This window comes from Aegilops tauschii, chromosome 5 (assembly GCF_002575655.3).
Source record: "Aegilops tauschii subsp. strangulata cultivar AL8/78 chromosome 5, Aet v6.0, whole genome shotgun sequence".
Lineage (NCBI taxonomy): Eukaryota > Viridiplantae > Streptophyta > Magnoliopsida > Poales > Poaceae > Aegilops > Aegilops tauschii.
Window position 1 is genome coordinate 396,989,519 of NC_053039.3, and position 14,157 is coordinate 397,003,675.

A 14,157-nucleotide genomic window follows, 5' to 3' on the forward strand; every position below is an offset into this window, starting at 1 on the left:
CCTTTAATTATGCTATGTTATGCACAAGCGATGGTGTGATTTAGCCGGACCTCCTGTATGCCGCTCGTTGCGGCAAAAGGTCGGCGTTTCGCACAGGGGCAGCTAACCTGGGCCGGCCCATTTGTAGTGGCAGGCTTCCCAAAAACTCAAGTTTGTTTGAGGACTCGAACCAAAGACCTACTGCAAGTGATCAACGTCCTTAAGATAGTGTCCCAAATGGCAGCCAGATTTATATGAACTTTTTATGAAATTTGCAACGTGATTTTCTTTTTGAGATTTCTGAACAAATTTTAAAAACTCTAACATTTTGTGAAAACAAATCTCAAACATTTTTTCTGAAAAGGGAACAAATTTGAAAACACCGACATTTTTTGAAATTACGAATATATTTTTTGTAAAACAGGATCAAAACACGAAAACTTTCGAATTTACTTACAATATTTTCTAAACATGAACATTATTTCAATTGGCGAACAAAATTTGAAAGTATGAACATTTATTGAATTTGTGAACAAATTTGGAAAGCAGGATTTTTAAAAAAATTCACGAACATTTTTTTCAATTTTTGAAAAACAATTCGAAAATAAAAGCATTTTTCGAAATTCCCCAAAACATTATCTAAATCTTGAAAACATGAACATTTTTCTAATTTGTGCACAAATTTTAAAAGTGGGAACATTTTTGAAATTCCAGAACATATTTTTAAATTTTTGAATAACTTTTGAAAAGTTGAACATTTTTCGAATTTGTGAAAAAATATTAAAAGTGGGATTTTTCTTTAAAATTGCCAAAGATTTTTTAATTTTCGAATAAAAATTGAAAATATGAACATTTTTTTGAATTTTGAAGCAATTTTGAAAAAACATGAAAGGATGACAAATTTGACATGAATGCGAACCTAATATAAGTTGGGATTTAGATTTGACCCATTATCATATTGATGTCAAATTTGTCATTTTTGTATCTCATGCAATTTTATGACTTTTGGTATGGAATTTTGTGACAACATCAAATGATGTGTTGTCAATGCACTAATTATTTTTTGGAATCTTTCAAACATTTTTGAATGTGTATCCGGGTTCGGTGCACCAGATATGCTCTCAATACATAGCACGCTTGTTCTAGACTAAAACTAGTAGGACTATATTATCCAGGCCATACTCTATTGCTATGATCGATTGTTCTTTTTCACTAACGTTGCTAAAAGATAAAAAGGTTGCAGGGGCACCCGATTAATGTATTGCTGAAAAAATCTGAATAGAAAGAAAAATATCAAATGCACATGGGTGTAAAACTTGTTATTTGACCACTGGGATGCCAATGGCGCAATAAACGGCGTCCGCGAGTTCCGTTTAGTTAGTTTTAGCTAGCTCAATACCATAAGTGGGCTTAAATGGTACCCGGTTTACATCCTAGACCGGTTTGAGCCAACATGCAAATGCAGCAGTTTTCCTTGAGAAAGGATTTATCTGCCTTAATGTGAGGATATTATCTCGCCTTCTGTTTCACCTTTTCTCGTTTACATTTATATACTACTATCTCTAAACCACCAACAATTGTGCAGTTCTTTTTTTTTTGGCAAACCACTTGTGCTGCTATGGCCTAACATCTATACTTGACGTGCTCAGTTTCACCTAGTACTGGTTGTTTTTCAGGTGCATCACAAGTATTGCCCTCAAAATATGAACACCAACTTTGTTTGAGATTACCGAGTTTGATTACTGGGATTTACTGCAAACAATTCGGCTTCTCTTCATCTGCCACAATACCAGCAGACTGGTTTAATACCGAAAAAAGCTTTCACCCCGCTTTATATATAAAGCACCGACCAACAAGCATCCAGTACAAACACACGTCACCGCAACACACGCACACACCCAAGACAAGATACATAGGCGCTGAGTGCAACAACACAACTCCTAGCAATACTACAACGAAGAGATGAAGTTACATATGACGAACCATGGGCTCCAAGGCGGCGCCTTCAGGAAGGGTACGACACCGGAGCGCCGCCACCGCCCGATCCAAGGATCAGAGTTTCCCCTGAAGCCGCATGACGGGCAATGAGAGCCGCGACGACGCCTTCAAGAAGGGAACGATCTTCGCCGCCGCCGGTCCATCCGAAGATAGAACAGGTTTTCACCTCGGCCACCACTCACCGCCACCGAACGCCACATCCCGGCAACCACGCCGCCCACACGGCCATGGTGACCGGGCAGCGCCATAGCACGGGCTCTGTCCAAAAGCACCGTGTTACCACCACCAGGGCCGCCGCCCCGGCATCCAAGACCTTGACACCACCTCACACGAGACCCGCCTCCACCCCAACGAAAGAGACGAGCGGAAAGGTCCCCCCTTTCGCACCCCTGGGCGACCCCCAGCGTCGAGACCCGATAGGCCGGCCAGAACTGGCATCCACCGACCCGTCCTGCTGCCCCGAGCGCAGTCCTGCAGCACCTAGAGGGGGACGAGGTCAGTCCGGCTGCAACGTGCGCGAGACGAGCTCGGTCCCGCTGCACCGTGCGCGAGACGAGCTCGGTCCTGCAGCACCGGGCGCGAGACGAGCGGTGGACCGCAGCTGGGTGAGGACCAGCCCTTTGATGGGAGTAGCGCCCAGATGACGAGGAGATGGGGCGAAGGTCGAGACGGTCCGACCGCAGACGAGCCGACGCCGGAGAAGCCGGCCGCTGCCGCGGGCAGATCCGCAACCACCGCCACTGCGCCGCCACCCCGACCACCCGAGATGGCCCCGGTCGAGGCAGCCGCCCGCAGCCCTAGCCGAACGCGGCCCGCGCCGCCGAGAGGTCAGATCTGGCCGGGCCACTTGCCGCCATCCCCGACCCCTGGCTCGCACCACTACCGCCCTCCTTGACCCGCGCCGACCACGGCCCGCCCCGCAGGAGGTCAGATCTGGCCGAGCTACGCCTTGCCAGCCGCCGTCCCCGACTCCAGCAGGCACATCCACCGCGGCACCGCCCGCCACGAGCAGGATCCGGCCAGGGCCGAGCCGGATCTCGCCGCCGCGGCCGCGACGGGGCATACCACCGCCCAGCAGCCCACCGAGCGACGCCAACAGCCCCCGCCGTCGCCGGGACGGCCGTCAACACCGCGCCGCCGCGCCCTGCCCAGCACCGCGCAAGCACGCGAGGAGACTGCCTCGCGCCAGCCCGCCCTGCGCAAAGGGTGAGATGGCCCGCCGCCGCCGGCCAGGCTTTGCCCGGCGGCGCGCTCCGGCGGCGGCGGGGGGAGGAGATCGAGGGGAGAGGGGGCCGGCGGCGGCCGGTCGAGGGAATCGCCCCCCCCCCCCCCACTCGCGGGAGCGGGTCGGGCGAGAGCAAAGGATTCGATAGCAGGCTGGTTTAATAAGCGCTAACCATAGTTTCATTGGTTCCTCCAAAGTTTGATGCATATCCATTGAACTCCATGAACCCAACATCATGTAAAAGGTGACACTATAGATTCCATATCCAGCCTAAGCAGGACAAATAACCAAGTATTCCAAAAATTCTTTAGCAACTTGGGACTAGATTTTGCCCTGATACTGGAAATGCAATTTATAGTCGTGCACTAGGTTAGCAAGAGTGGTTCGGCATGGGCCCTCTGCAAAGCCAAAGAAGGAAAGGATTATCTTGGGCGTCGGATTAGTATTTATATAGTAGTAACGGTTATTCATAAATAGAACAAGCAGAATTTACGGACCACCCAGGCATGTGTGAAGCTGTTGAAAATCGATTTCCTGGCAGATATCAATTAGGGAATACAACCCAGGTCGCAAGGCCTCGTCAATTTCCCTACCATGGACAAGGGCGAGAATGCTGAGACAAAAACATGAACAATTAAATAGAAGGTCTTCACTAAGGGAGAACATGCCGTGTTATGCCTGTCTGAAATGGACCCAGTCCAGAAAACATGGAAATATAACCAGCAAGAAAGTGCATCGAGTGATGTTCCATGATTGTTTTTTGATGACACATCTGTATTATCCACACGAAAGGAGAATCAGTACGTATGATTTGTCACATAAGAACCATAAAACATGGATGGCTGAATGACATGATATTTATATACTGTGCCATTTACGTTCCTGATTCTGTGAAAGCAAAATACAAAGTCTGTTGCAGCAAACGGTTCCTAAGGCCATCTACAATGCAAGGTGCTTAGAAAAGTGCTTTGAGAAATAAACCACTTAAGCGCTAGAGCTTATTTGTAGAACGTAGGTGCTTATTTAGGCACCTCTGCTATAGAAATAACCCCCGGTGTTTGAGAAAAAAACTGGTTTATTTTGTATAAGCACCTCTCTAAGTGCTTCGCATTGTAGATGGCCTAATTATGAAGCCTACTTTTAGAAGGATATGCAGCTAAGCCCAGTGCAATGTGAACTACATCCAGCAGACGGAACATCCCAACCATGTGTCAAGACATAGCATTACTACCAAAGCAAGATATGTAACATTTTAAATCACAGAACATAAGCATCACAAACCTCTTCATAGATCCTTCTGAAAAAGGAAGCACATTTTAGTGCCTCCTCCTTGTTCCGAGTGAAACATCCTGCCATGCTAACCATCTTGGAATCTGCAGACTCCAAGCAACTAAGTAGTATGTTTACTGAGTCTTCTAGGACAGACACGCATTGTCCAACCTCACTAGTCAGAGGGGGGGAAAACAATATAAAGGCTTAGCTTAATAAAGAACATAAAATCACAAAAAGGAAAAAAATGCCAAATCTTTACCTTTGTTGGTGCCGAAGAACAGTGCACAACAATTTGCAACATGCAGCATACATGTCAACAGAAAATTGTCTGTCAAGTATATATTCTTTACTAGCTAGAGGTTGTCCTGCAATTTGCTCACGAATGTTTTCTGATGAACAGGATACACTCCGATCAGCAAGAAGATGTTTGAAGCCCTTGAAAAGCGTCACAGGAAGATGCAGGCACTGGGACACATGACACGAATCGATTTGAAAAGTATGCCTCCCCACAAATGATGTGATAACCTCAACACACATTAGAACAATCGCTCCAGCATCTGGGTGCAAATCAGGGCAAAGAGGAGGTAGCTTCTCTATATAGAAAATGAGTGGACTATGAAGGTGTAAAACAATGTTGAATAAAGCACCAACTAGGCTTGGGACAGTTCTCTGAAAAACACGCTTATTTCCTGCAATATGAGTACAAAATCAGTTCAAAAAACTTGCTCCCTGCCATGAAACAAGGTGCAAACTGCAGAATGCTGATGACCAGCCTTGTAGTTTGAGATCATGCTTGCAAAAATATGAACTCCACACCTTTATATAGTATAAGCTATTTTGAGAATAAGCAAGAGCTGCACGTTTTGTATTTTTAGGGGCACATATCAGAGTTTCAAACTGTAACCTTTGGCGCAACAACCAACATTCTCTACCAGACTATCGCCATGCTACCCGAGCCAACCCCTTTCATTACTCATCATTAGGAACTATTTACTCATCATTAGGAACTATTCGGATCAGAAGATCCAGAGTTTCTGGTTATGATGTGTTATCTATTCATTTACGGCTATTCGTGAACTTTAAGCATTAAGCAAAGCAACTACTCCCTCTGTAAAGAAATATAAGAGCATTTAGGTCACTGCTTAGTGATCTAAATGCTCTTGTATTTCTTTACCGAGGGAGTACCTGTTACCTAAAGAGAAACCAAAAAATGTAAGTCTGGATCAAGCACTCCTCCAAGATAGAATTCTACATATTTATTTAAAATAGATCTTCATTATGTCCAGAACCACCTATAACTGATCAGAAGTCTTCATCATCGAAGAACAACTTGATGCTTATTACTTCATATATTCAGTAGTGGACAGTGGAATATACATTAATGAACAACGAAAAATTGAGACTAATGCTATTGTCAGGTACATCCAAATTCAAACAATATTGTTAAGGCAAGTAATCTAGTTCGCATGCATATCATGATGTTACAGATTTAGTAGATTACTGATTTATTTGCATAAGACAATTTAACATATCCCAGAAGCAAGTAGAAATCACATTCCATTACATGAATAATAGGATTGCATTCCAGAGAATATCAGACAGAAATTTTTGGCTGCTAACCTGGCACAGATCCAAGAACAAGATAAAGGCAGTCAATTCCAGCAGCAACGTCAGAAGAAACTGTCCCACCATCAGATGTTCCAGTCTTCACTTCATATATTGAGTGGCTATATTGATTCACTCCGACCAAGGCTCTTTCAATGACTTGTAAAGTTGCACTTAGATGCATGTTTGATGCAAGACTAACAACATTTCTCATCGACAGTCTAAGTCTTGATATCAATGAATTTAACCTATTCTGCCTATCGATAATATTCTTTGTAACTACATAGCCAGATGTATTCTGTAAATGAAGTGTTTTTGTGCTTGATCCAACCTCATGGGTAGGTAGAGTCGCACTCTTTCCTTGAAGTAAAATGCACTTTCCAGTAGCACTCACATGTGCATTTACTATCTGAGCATGCAGTTCTTTTGACAAGTTGAGTTCAGGAAATGTTCCTAAAACGTCAAGATATCTTAATATTCCATCAATCCATACAGGAGAAAACATATCTGGCCAATCAGACATGTCTGCAATTTTCTGTAGAGAATTGCAAGCTGTCCCAACCATTGGATTCAGCGACAGGTGTTGGAAAGGATTGCATGCCTTCGTAGAGAAATCACCTGAAAAGGATATGAGGCCCTTCAACTTGACAATAGCAGCAGATACACTGTAGAGCTCCCTCAAAGTAAATGCTACAAATGGACCTTCACCATCTAACAGATTTTTCAAAAGAGATCTTTTCATACCGGGTGGACCATCTGACTGTAATTTGTTATCCTTTAGCTGATGCATAGTCCATCCATCCATGACTACTTCAATATTCAGAAAACCATTCTCACAATCCAGCTCTTGTGGTAGATGACCGGAGATCAAATCAATAGACCCAAAATCCTTGTTCTCCATAAACAAGACATGCAGACAGATATCTACAAAGGTCTCAAATTTAGCAATAGATCTGCTGAAATTGGAGGCATAGTGAAGCATCAGTTTTTTTTCCTCTGAGCTTGCAGTTGGATAGTCTTTGATTATGCTTTCAAATGCTGAAACAAGACCCCACAAGAATCCACCTATGCAAGACATAGTGCATAATAGTTTATCCCAGCACACATTGTCATAAGAGTTCTCTATTTTTATAACACAGTTGCGATCCTTTGCGGTTACAGGTATGCCAACTGTAGTCTTCTCTAACTGTTCAGCCATAGTTTTGACATGCTCCAGGGCTGAATTTTCTAGAGTATCAAATGCCTGATCATCATGTTCAGAAGTGTCACTTTCCCTAGCAGTATGCTTCAGGGAAGATCCAGTTTGTTTCTTGGGACCCAGCAAGCAAAATTTTGAATTCATGTTCGCTAGTGTAGAAAATATTTCTGATGTCTTATCTACCAAGGAGAACAACGTATTTTTCTTCTGATCAGTGTGCTCTCCAAATATTTCGTGTGACAATCCAATAATCTCCTGAACAGATCTCAAAAGCCAAATCAGAGAATATGAGTTACCTAGAAGTTCGGAAAACGTGGAGTATTGCTTTGACTTTGGGTACTCTTTGCCAAATTTCAAAACAAGATTTTGCATTGCCCTTCGACAACATATAAACAGACGAATTAGCTCAATCGGATTACATGATTCATAACGACGACTTAGCAATGTCAATAGGAGAAGTCTGAATGGAAAGGAAGAATTTGTCAGCAAGCTAACCAGAGCAGACTTGCAGATAAGAAATGAGCATGTTCGGTGTATATTCCCGAAATTGCGGATCACCCAGATTACCCAAGAAGGATAGCATTAACTAGGTGTCACCTAGTTGATAGTTGGCAAGCACACGTCATCATATGATAAGCTCATCTTAATTTATCAAATACACAGAAAGATTAAACATAGACTATAAATAACCAATAAAATTAAAATGAAAAATTCTTAAGTTGTACAGATTAGCAACTACACTGACTAGTTTTTTGTGGTGACATCAAAGTTAAATTATCAACATCATCAGGATCCATAAAAAGAGTGGACCTTTTATCCTCACGAGAATTGGCATTCCTACACCTTCCTACCCTCCAATTAATCTCACAAGACTAAACAACGAGGGAAAGCCGAGGAGATAAGTAGAACTAACATCATCCGTACAAATAAATGGACAAATTTAAAAAATGTGCACTTGCCTTTCAAGATGGAGAATATAAGTTATAAGTTGCAAGAATGACTTGGAGTTGGAATGAAATCCGGGAACTGTGCTACAAAAATTTAGTAAATTCTCACAGATCCGATATTTATCTACACCGTGTGCTTGTGTAGAATCAGGATATGTACCAACCAACTTCTTATTATTCAGTTTATTTAATATCTCCATCAAATCAGGCGATATGTTCAATAAGGCACTATCTTCATCAGCTCTGGTGATAAAAGAAGATATCGATTTCTTGAGAGCACTGCAAAAACTTGATGCCAAATTCTTTAATAACACCTGTGAAATAGTACAGTCATTCCAAATTAGACCAAGTAGGAAAGAACAAACGGAAGAAACTACTAAACCTAAAACTGCGAAACAAACATATCATCGTTAACAAACCAGAATTAATACTATAAGCATACACGGTAAATTCTTGAACAAAGTTTTCTTTGGATGAAAGGAATGGGACAATGAAACCTTTTGGTCGTAAATGATAGTATCACAAAGAAGCTCCACCGAAATAGTATGCAAGGTTATTTCTCTGCGTGAATCTTGACAGTCACTACTCTCCTCATTGCATGACGTCTTTTGAACAAAAGAAAACTTTATCAGGTTCAAAAAGAAGTTCTTTAAGTCCTCCTTGGATGCATGAGAACTCCAAATATCAATGTTTTCACACAGAAGCCGCCAAGTTGCTATATGAAAAGAATCTTCATCTAAAGAGCATATACTCATATCCCAGGAAGAAATACTGCCGGTTCCTCCTGAAGATAATATTCTCACATAGTTCATCATAAAACTGGTTAGTTGAGCAGCCTCAAGACAGCAAGAATCCTTTAATAACTCACTGTTTCCCCTATCCTCAGTATCAAACTGCTGTGTGCTATCTTCAAGCAAAAAGGCAAATGCATTAATCTGCCTGTTAAGGTCTTCGAGTCTTTGCAGAGCCATCACATGAAGAGTGTAAAAAAGCGTAGTAAAACCAGACTGGTTTCTTGGAAGGGACTGTGATAAAATTTCGATGACTTCCAAAAGGGAGCCTGCACTTTCAACAATCCAAGCAAAGTAGCCTTCAGCGATAATATTGGACGTATTGGTCCATTCCTTTCCGCAGCATACAATGAATGAATTCCCCACTAATTCTGTTGCTTCTATTGCTAAATCTGGAGGCATGAGGCCAACAGATTGCAGATACAGACTTCTACATGATGTGTATATGCGAAAGAAGAAGGCAAAAAACCAAGACAAACTAGGAATCTTTTGCCAGTTGGCACATTGTTTGTTAGATAGGTTCTTTCCTACAACTGAAGAAATGAACTCACTTGAATTAATTGATTCATTTCTCACCAACTGACTCAAGTTGGGACGTATTGTGTTGACCAACCTTTCAACAGATTTTGCAACCAGTGGTATTTGAAGCAGACACAGTTATTGAGTCAAGCACGCTTGTGTATAGTTCAGATAAATACCTTCCAAAAAGTTCAGCTCTCTGATGAAAAACTGACTTCCTGGACATCAAGCGGGGCTCTCCCTGTGATTCCAAATCTACAACCTCGTCGCAACTTTTCATCCATTTCAATGTATCTGTAAGATCTACTGTAAGCTCCTCTATGCATCGACTAGACTGTCCTTCTGGCATTGAGTTAATTGAAGTACAGATAGCATCCCTCAATGTTTGAGAGCTCAGCAATGTTGCCAGTGATTCGAAACATTCATGTGAGGATAAAGAAACCACAGAAAACGGTCCTGGTACGACATCAGGACCAGCAACAGCTCTGAATGTTCTCACAGTATTGCACAGCGTACAAATGGAGTGCGCAACCTACAAGATGGAAAAGAGAGAAGCATCAGATTCAAAATAAAAAATCTATTCAGTAGTTCGTAAAATATACATCCCGTTGCAGAAATATAACCATTGGCATAGGCAACGGAAGAACACAAAAGCAGAACGTAAGAAGCATATAAAAAATAAAGAAAAAAGATAATAATTATGTTTTAGAGGGCATTGCTAAAAGTGATCACTGGAAAAGAACATAACTGAATTGACGAAGCTCACTAAATGTACGAATCACTTGGGACGAAAGGCATGAAATCTTTGAGGTTAGTAGGAAGCAGGGTTTGATGTCCTTGGAAGATACATTGATAGCAGACAAAGCAAAAATCACTGACCATAATTTTACAAGGTCACTCCCCATGACCTTGTATTCTATTTCTAGAAAATAACCAACTGCAACAACAATCTCCACAAACATTAAAGGCAGCATCTTCTTAACGTTTGCATCTTCTAAATGCAGAGCTGACACCCAGAAATCATACATTTTTTCAGCCATCAAGATTAAGACCCTATAAATTTCTTGCAAGAACTGGAGATAAGATCCTTCTGAGGTGTCCTCTGTAGGGACATAAATTTTCTCTTCAGTAACTGTTGCTAGCATCTCATTGATGAACTTCAGCATGCAATCAACTTCTACTAGCTTTGTGACTCCTAAATCAGAGAAGTCCTTTTGCGAATATGATTTACATTCTAACATCAAAGGTTCCATAAATTGCATGAACACTTCAAAAATGGATTCTCCTTGTTGCTGGGGTTCTTCAGAGCCCTCACTAGATTTTTGTGGGCTTTTGAAGGATGTTCCCCTCGGTGCTAAAGATGTTCTTTGATTTCTAGCCCTGGTAACAAACAATTGAAGCAAGTAACCGAACCCAGCAAGCAATACAGCCTTGCTTTCTGCTTTTATTCCTTTGAATCGCTCAAATAGATGCCTATGGTAGCTTCCTTTGACATCCTTGACACTAGCTTTCAAATTCTTGAGCCCAAAATATCCACTAAGATGTTGTGGATGAAACAGTCCGTTTGACAAAATTTCTTCAGCAATCTTCAACGTGGATCCTGCCAGCTTGTGCTTGTTAGAATTTGCTTGTGAATTAATTAAAACCAACAATTCCAACAGAGGATCAAGAATCTTGTCAACAAAAGGACGGAAAATATTCTTAGGATTTGCATGGAATCTGAGAAAGCTTGAAAATTGCTCAAACAGACAATTTCCAAGATTCTGAAGAACAGTGCAACCCTTTTTCTCATTAGTTGAAACCTTCTGGACAAGATTAATAGCCTCGGTGACACAAGAGGTCCACAAATCCACGCCTGCGTTGAAGAAAGCTCTTGTATTGGAGGAGAAAAGAAAGGACACGCATTCAAAACCTCGTTCGAAGATCAAAAATGATCCGTGGTCATCATATGAAGCGCCGCTTTGAACTCTGCTCAAACCATCCTTTGCAACACGACCAAGTGGTTTAAGTAGTAGGTTGAGAGAAATTGAGATTGACGGCTTCTTCTCAATGCAAAATCTCAAAATTTCCCAGCATCTATAATCTAGCACAGGATCAAAAGGCTCTGGAACTTTCTTAGACAGAATTGATTGCACCCAGTTTCCAATGAATGACACCATTCTCAGTAGCTGGATATTGTCCGCTCTATGGCCATGGCTTGGACGATTTGACTGGGCCGTTATAAAATTGATGGCCAGTTCAATCTTTCTGCACGATTTATAACATACATACATACATACATACAGGTGTTGAGAGTATAAACAGGAAGAGAGTAACAAGGTTTATTCAGACATGATTAACAAGCGTGCTCGCTCTGTCACCAACAAAGGAACACTGGAGAATGTACTTATCACAGTATCCAAATATCACCAAACAGATGCTGTTGGGAATTTAAGGCAAGGCCACAAAAGGATGACCTTTGGAGGGAGAGGACGAGGTCGAGATTCTCCGCGAGGCGGCGACTGGCTCCGCGGGCGCTTCCTCGACGCGCCGCGGGGGCTAGAGGCAGCCGACTCCATGGCCATGGCAGCAGTGGCGGAAGCAGCAGGGCAGAGGCGCGCAGCCAGTGGCAGGCAGGTCGGCTAGAGTTGGCGGCCTGCCTGGGTGTCCGGCGGGAGGCGGGAGGCGGGAGGCGGCGGGCGGCGGGTGCGGGAGAGAGGATTTGGAATCGGTCGGGAGCAATGCGGGCTGCGGGCTGCGGGCGTGCATCTGGCCTGTTGTGTTGTGGGCCGGGACAACTGGACAGTTTTGCTGGGCTTCCTTTTTTTTTCTGTGGATATACTGGTGATCTAAAATTGGGCAATTTGAGAAATTGCCACACCTTTCCTGGGACTTTGCTCCTATAGCACACCTTTCTTTTTGCTGGATTAAATAGCACACCTCTAATTGATAGCTAGACAAAATACCACAAATTGATATTATTTTTTCCTTTTTTTCACGTTCAGCCCACTCCTCATATTTGTTAGGATGAATTTGCCCTCGGGTCATATGAAACAATCAACTTCTCTCAAATAAAAATGAAACGATCAACTACAGCCATCAACAAGTAACAAAGCTGGCGTGTGTCACAAGTATTTGAGCCATATGCTAACAAAGCTAGCAACTAGCAGCTACACTAGGCTCCAACGAGCATGTACAACGAGCACTTCTCCAGCCAGACAGCAGAGCAACAAGCAGATACGCTTGGACGGATAGGAATAGTCGAACAGGCGGCAAGTGGGGGAGGAGGAACCGCGGGGTGGTAGTGCGGGGAAGGAGGCACGGCGAGGCGGCGGCTCGTGGGGAGGAGACATGTCGAGGCAACATCATTGGGGAGGAGGCATGGTGCGGCATCGGAGCACTGCGTGGTCACTCTGTCTCCGTGCGTTGATTCGTTTCAATGTGAGGGCAAATTCGTCCTAACAAATATGAGGTGTGGCCTGGACGTGTAAAGGTAGGAAAATTATGAATTTGTGATGTTTTGTCTAGCTATCAATCAAATATGTGCTATTTAATCCAATAAAAATAAAGATGTGCTATAGGAGTAAAATCCCAGGAAAGGTGTGGAATTTTCCCAAATTGCTCTCTTAAATTCCAGGGTGGGCTGAGGAGCGCGAAGCGAGGCAGAGGGGGGCACTCCTATTTGGTGCGTAGGTTGCCAAATAGCGAGCTAGCGCGTGAGCGTCCGCTACTGTTTGGGCTGGCCCAATTCGGGATTCTAACCCCACTGGTTTTTGGGAATTCCAGAACCGGTTTTTTCTTTTTTTTTCTTTCAGATTTTTCTTTCCTTTTCTTTTCTCTTTTTTGCTTACCTTTTTTTCTTTTATGTTCTGCTTTTCTTTTCTTCCTTCTATTTTTTTTCTTTTTTCAGCTATCTTTCAAATTTGTGAACAAATTTTCTCAAATTGTAAATATTTTTTGAAGCCATGAACATTTTTTGGAAACGTGAAAATTCTTCAAATTCATGTTTTTTTTACAAATTCGTGAATATTTTTTGAATTGACGAATATATTTGACAAATTCCTGAACATTTTTGGAAAAAGTGGACATCTTTTAAAATTCATGAACATTTTTTAAAATCATGAAGATTTATTGATATAATGAACATTTTTTTTGAAATCATGAACATTTTTAAAATTCATTAGTATTTTTTACAAATTCATGAAGATTTTTCAAATTTGGAACATTTCTTGAAATTGTGTACATTTTCTAGAACGCGTGACTTTTGAAATTTGGAAGCAATTTTTAAAGTTTAGGATCATTTTATGTTCTTGACAAACAATTTTTTAGTTCATTAATGCTTCTTGAAACAGAGAACACTTTTTGAATTTTGTGAACATTTGTTGAAATTTGTGAACATTTTTTAAAATCGAACATTTTTTAATATTGTGAACATTTTTCTTGAAATCGCGGACATTGTTTTGAATCGGTGAGCATTTGTCATTTCCTGAACATTTTTCAAATCATGAACTACTTTTGAATTCACGAACAATTCAACCTAAAAACAAGGGGCTCCCCCGCGCACATGGGCCGACCCACAAGCGCGGGGAGGGGGGGCGCGGGGTGCGTGCGCGCTCCTGTGGCTTCTGCCGCGTACGGCGCCAT

General features: G+C 42.3%; 1 pseudogene; it reads right to left on the minus strand.

Annotated features, from left to right (window-relative positions):
- Positions 1 to 3,463: 3,463 nt before the first annotated feature.
- On the minus strand, positions 3,464 to 11,693 carry LOC109742389 (uncharacterized; annotated as a pseudogene).
- Between the last annotated feature and the right edge of the window lie 2,464 nt (positions 11,694 to 14,157).